The sequence below is a fragment of the Carassius gibelio genome, chromosome A11 (genome assembly GCF_023724105.1).
Source record: "Carassius gibelio isolate Cgi1373 ecotype wild population from Czech Republic chromosome A11, carGib1.2-hapl.c, whole genome shotgun sequence".
NCBI lineage: Eukaryota > Metazoa > Chordata > Actinopteri > Cypriniformes > Cyprinidae > Carassius > Carassius gibelio.
In genome coordinates this window covers 14,041,357-14,047,587 of record NC_068381.1, presented here as the reverse complement: position 1 = coordinate 14,047,587, position 6,231 = coordinate 14,041,357, and the positions used below count along the sequence as shown (strand labels likewise).

Below are 6,231 nucleotides of genomic sequence, written 5' to 3'. Positions count from 1 at the left end.
AGAAATACTTAAACATGTGTAGTGATTTCAAGACTAGATGGGCTCACACAGGACACAAATGGATTGATTTTAAGGTTGGATGTGTAACTTGGCAGACAGAGCAACAACAGTTTAGCACTGTCTTTTAACCATTTAATTTACATTTTTGTAAGAAAAACATCAATCTTTCAAACAAACTCCTTTCTCTCACTTCCATTAGCTCGCATATGTGCTGTGGAAGCCTTTTTCGGCACAGGTTGTAGTATATACAGTATGCTACACAGTTTATTTATAGGAGCGAAGGAATCAAAGTTTCCTTACTTTAGTGAAGGAAAACCAGTCTCCACTTGGTTTATATTGAAATCCTCTGAGATTTTTCTTTGCAAATCCTGATTGTACTTTTAATTTGTGACCAGCATTTTTTGTTCTCTATCCACATTCATCACTAATCACGCAACTTACCGACCGTGTATGAAAGATAACGGAAGTGAGAAAAGTGTTTATTACGTTTGAAAAATGGATATATTCCTTGCTAAAACTCATGCATTCACTAAAGAAGTCCCTTATTTACCCCCCTGAACTGTGTGAGGCACATGAAAGTGTGCACTTTTTTTGATGACTTGTGGACTGTTTAACTGCAAAGGCCCCAATATCCACCTTTTTCCTCAACATAGAAGAAAGCCTATGGGTGAGACTTCCATTCCATTAGCCGCTATAGGTAAATAACGAAGAGAATAACAATGTGCAGTAAACTGTAAAACTGTTTGCAGTACAAACCAGTGTGTTCTCAAGATAACAGATTAAAATAATATGATAGGACACATCAATTGTCAATATCAAGCAGCAAAAATAACTGTTTTGTACAGCTAAAAATAGCTGGACGCAAATGAGACTGGAAGCTAGACCCATAGAATTTACAAATGGCGGCGCCCATTTTTACATCAGGAAAAAGGTGGATACTTCAAATGAAATCAAAGAACAAACTGATATGACGTAATTTCGAACAAAATCAGGCTGAAACGAAGTTTGTTTTGAGTTTGTTTCTCGAAACAGCTGACCAAAGTTAACTTTCTGGGGGAGTTCGATTTTGCTCCTAAACACCTTTAAGTTTCCATTGGTCTGTGGCAGTTACACAATTGTGGGTGTGTTCTGAAACTCCACCTTCTTTATCATCTGATTTTATTTTTCCTGTTTATTTCTCATTCAGCAGTGGTCAGGCAAGAGAGAACAACATTTCCAAATTACTAGCAACATAAATACACTATGTTGAATAGCTGAACTGGCACAAATATATCTGCACCTGAAGGAATGCTCGCGGAAAGACTTTAAAGATTCAGAGAAAGCATTTAACCTCCTGAAACCCGAGAGATTGCCTGTTGTGCATTTTATAATTTTTCTTGCTATTTGGGATATGTAGGACCTAATAAGTATAATACCTAAAATTTGTTTTTGTACAGGAAGTAGTTTTCCCAGAAAAAAGATGTCCTCATGTGAGGACAGTGGGTCTATCATGATGTGAAATGCTGCAAAGCAGTTTCATTCACTTTGCAAGCACAGATGCACATTGCATGTCATGCATCGCACACAGGATTTCCCAGTGCAGCCTTGTGCTCTGCATTCATGCATTTCATTTATAAAGTTATGTTATGTCCTCGGCAGAGGACATCGGGACTCAATTTCTAAAAAAAAAATGAAAAGACATGAATGAAAATGCATAGGCAAAAACAATAGATTTTTTTAAATCACCAATAAATTTTTAATGTTCAAGATTTTTTTTTTTTTTTTTTACCAAACTTTGTATAAAGATGATTCTCAACTATGGTATAACAGAATAATTCAGTATAACATTTTTCTTTCTGCCAAATGTGTGTAAAATTACCATTAATGGGTTTTCTAATTATATACAATGTATCTATAAACTAAATCTAATTTGCATATAAATGTGTTTTTGGGGCAACATGTAATGAAAAAAGAAGTGTAATAATGTGAGTAATAATTGTCAAGATTTTCATAATAATATATAATATTTCATAGAATATTGAAATATAATTTCTTTCTCTATTCATTTGTTATGTCTCCAAAAATGCGTCATAAGCATGCGTTTAGTCCCGGTGTCCTCATCTGAGGACATGTATGAAATCAATGTCCTGTTTAGTAACGGAAAGTCATATTTTGATTTGAAACCCCATAACATATTTCTGAGATGTTGATTTATGACACAGAATTTAAAAATTAGACAGATTTAAATGATAACTACAATATATTATAGAAATATTATCATATTTCTATAAGAGTGTCACTAAATTAATTTCAGACATTTTGATGACCAAGGAGAGGGAGTGGTCATGTGAAACATCCAATCATTTGGTATCTCTGAAAAGCCCTGAATGTGCTCTGTACAGGACATCCAGATCTAAAACTGTGGCATGAACAGACTCAGAGAAATTCACAAAAATATAATGTCCTCATATGAGGCCACAGGGTCTCAAGAGGTTAATTCCCAGAAAGAAACTGTAATGAAGCTTGGTGTTGATAACCCAGAGTTACTCAAAAAGCGACACTGAGAAACATCCAGGCGGCAAGGAAGTCGACCGTGTGTCGCCATCTTGTAGCAGAACTTCACTTGTGTTAGCATTCCCATTGACTCCAATTCATTTTGGCATCACTTTAACAGCGAATAACTTTACATCTGAGGCGTTTAAAGACTACGTTTGTCTATTATTTATTTCTAAAGATACACGTCTAAAGGGCTCCATTACCTTCTATGTTACATTATGGCCCCGTAGAAACAGTTTTTGTAAAAATAGGCTAACGATTGCGTCATAACCACTCGACTCTCTGTCGCATTACCGTACAGACAGGAGAAGAAGCTCGCAGGCAATTAACTTAATATGGCGTACTGGCCTTACATTTTAAAATACTATGCAACATAATTAGATGAACGATGGCAGTTTGCACACACAGCTACTAGAAGATTTACATCTGTCAGACAGGTTGTTGACGTCATCAAGCTTAGTTTGAGTCTGCGCGTCAGAAACGGAGGTGCTAAAAATAGCTAAAAATGGGCTTCACTTGTCTCAATTGAGTTTCAATGGGGTCGCTGTGTCCATTTCTTTTACTGTCTATGGAAACATCGGAGACAAGTTTTCCAAAGCCATGAAAAGAATGAAAGGAAAGAGTAAAGATAGAAGGTAGCAAGTACGTTTTATGTTTCAAATAAATGTTATACTATACTGCTGTCATTGTTCTTTCAATATGCAAATTTTATACTGTCTTTATTTTTACGTTCAATGTGTGAAAAGGCATTCAATTAGGAGGTTAAGTTTTAAGCTCATACTTAATGTACAGTTCTAAGGTCTGAAAAGAATGAAATGATACAAGAGACAAGCCAGTCAGTTTAGTTTTTGGTAAAACCCTTTTACAGTGCTTGAGTGTTATTGTCTTAACGATAAATCATACTCAGAAAGTAAAACTGAAATGGCATTTATTACCAGATGATTAGTTGAAACAATTCAAAATGTACCTGCAGACTATTATTCCAGAAATGTATTTGGTCCCTAATTTTTTTTTTAATGTGTAAAAATCTTGCCTCGTCTTGTTCTCATGAACCCAATCTTATGTCTCGTCTTTTGCATTTATGATAGTCAAACAACAAAAGACAAGGGGGAAATCATTCAGTGTTCTTGACAGAATGGCATTTGTAGCTTTTCATAATAATTTATATAGTGAATACTGAGCCCAACATCACATTCACATCTGTGCAACCCGCAAATAAACTACTACAAGAGGGCAACATTGTTTACAAGAACATATCTCTATATAGATCTAGTCACTTGATTCTGCTCTCAAAAGGCACCAGATTTATGCATTTAAATTTTAAATGAACAAAATTTTATTAAGGGGGAAATAATCCCTGGAACCCTAGAGGAACCAATATGCAACCACCAGTCTCACAAAATTCTGTGGGGACACTGGGAATATAGAGGAAACTGTTAGGATTGGCTGTTTCAATGTTTGTGTGTCAGTTCATCTTACTATTTGTGTGTGGACCATGTATGACGCTAAATACATTTCTCTAGTAAAGCATAACGATTCGCTTTAAACGAAAGTGTGAGTGCAGCATTTTGATAACCATTCTAAGGTCTTATTTTGAGTCTCGGATCATACCGTGCCACGCGCAATGACACTGCTTCCTACAAGCGTTGTGAGCGCGCCGCTGACGTCATCGCGGGAGTGTTCCATTCGGGAGAAATTAACGGACATCAGCACAATTCTCTCTCAGCGCTCATGTAAGTTGTAACCGCAAAAAAACGTGCACGTTTTTACCTTCAATACATATACAGCTTTGACGCGAACCCGTAGCCGATAAGTAGTTGTTCGGAATGTGGGTCTGAACACAGTCGGCCAGTTTGTTGGCTGAGCTGTTAGCGAGCTAGTCGGTTTTAGCCTGTGTTGCTGATGACGTTAGCAGCCTAGCCGCGAGATCAGGTGCAGCAGGTCAGACATCATCGAAACCGAACCGCTCCCAATCACACACATCCGATATTCTGAATGTGAACTTTATGTATAGTAAAAGTATAATATAAAATACAATAAATAGTAGATAATGTTGCATTATAGCAGACATTAGTATAAACATAAAAATGTGTGATTGGAAATTCAGCACTGTACAAACACTTTCAGTTTATTATTCAAAAATCTAGAAGACTGAAAAGAAAATCTATGCATCTTAGAAGAATTACTTTGCTCACGAATACTTTTGCTAATAAAATGAAGTAAACAAATTCAAAACCTTTTTCGATTTTGTTTTCGTAAGATGGAAGAATATCGTTCACGTGGAATAATATATAATTTAAAGGCTTTAACGAAATAAAAACAATAATTAACAATTAATGCCATCTTTAAATAATGTCAAAATGTCTACAGAAGGTATAAACCAAAGACATGTCAACCCTGGAATATTTGAAAATAATCAACCAGGTAATTATTTGTAACTCTATTAAACCAATATTTGTTACCAGTTGTTATATTGAAATTTATGATTGATGATTATGGAAATAGTGGATCTTCCACATAAGGACTGCTTGATCATTTTAAATAAAATAATGAGATGGTAAAATGGGGATCATTTAAAAGATACTTTGTAAATAGCCACCCACTCGCGTGTTAATTTGCTTGTATGCTGCTGATGCAAGGTCCCACCACAGTCTATGGGTGCCACCCAAACAAGCTCATTGGCGTGATCCGATGCTGATGCTGTCGGCTGTTTGTGTATGCCTTTGACAGGCGTTTGATCGGTTGTGTAGTCGTGCCTTCCGCTCGAGCGGTTTGCGCGTAATGTTTCCGATGTGTGATCAGTCTTTGCTGACGATAGTGTGCGGCGGAGCGTTATATCGACCATCTAATAGTATTAGCCTGGGTTGGGCGTAAACGGCTCATTCACCAGCTAGCCGGGCAGCTAACTCAGCTAGCGAACGGACAGTCCTGGAAAATGATCGGATTAATTCAACCTTCAGCCACATCCGTTTGTCTCATGAAGTGAAAGGGGTCTGTATTCGTGTTTTAACCCTCCGTATTACATGTCATCGTAATATCTTTCAGTGACCGCTCGAGTTGTAATTGTACGGCGAGAGAGTTAGCTTCATTCACATAGCCAGTCTTGTGTTTGCCGGTTTTGACATGGCATTTTAATTTTGTTTTTGTTTCATGAGCAGGTTTAACATCAGATAGACCGCTTGTAGCTTAAACCAACCCATCGATGTAATTGTAAAACCGTAACGTAGTTAACAGGTGTAACGTTATATGTAGACTTGTATTTGCGTGTTTTGTATATGCCTTCTTTGTGAAATTCTTAAACGTTGTTTGGCTTTAAAATGGTCCATTAGTTAAAATAGAAATGTAATAATTCTTGATAGAGTTTTTTTAAATAATTTTAAACACGCTAGTATTGATATACATTATATTATGTACTGTTTTTGGACAAGTATTTCCTCCACATTTGTTTTGAGAAAAGGTCTGACATGACTAGTTTAATTAATTATATGCTTTTTTATGTATACTCTTTTCAGCATGATAATCCTACATTTATGAGGGCCAAGCTGACTGAAGTGTCAAGAGGACAGCTTACGCAGCATTGAAGGCTGTTGTCTATTTGCAGTTCTGGATTTCTAGTTAGTTTTATCCATCACAGTATCATATTTCTGTGTTGAGAAGAAGACTGAACAGGATGACCGGAACTGAAGGTATGGAGAG

At 36.4% G+C, this 6,231-nt stretch overlaps 1 protein-coding gene across 8 annotated transcripts in view; it reads left to right on the top strand.

The window, feature by feature from the left end:
- The first annotated feature begins 4,107 nt into the window (after positions 1 to 4,107).
- LOC128022414 (transmembrane and coiled-coil domains protein 1) overlaps positions 4,108 to 6,231 on the top strand; it is a 32,628-nt gene continuing 30,504 nt past the window's right edge. For 5 of the 8 annotated variants that reach the window (XM_052609977.1, XM_052609976.1, XM_052609974.1 and 2 more), the window contains exons 1-2: positions 4,108 to 4,268; positions 6,048 to 6,221. The gene's annotated coding sequence lies outside the window, so the exon portion shown is untranslated. Of the gene's footprint in view, positions 4,269 to 4,337; positions 4,477 to 5,150; positions 5,527 to 6,047; positions 6,222 to 6,231 lie in introns of those variants that run through there. The other 3 variants (XM_052609972.1, XM_052609971.1, XM_052609975.1) reach the window with 3 other exon arrangements.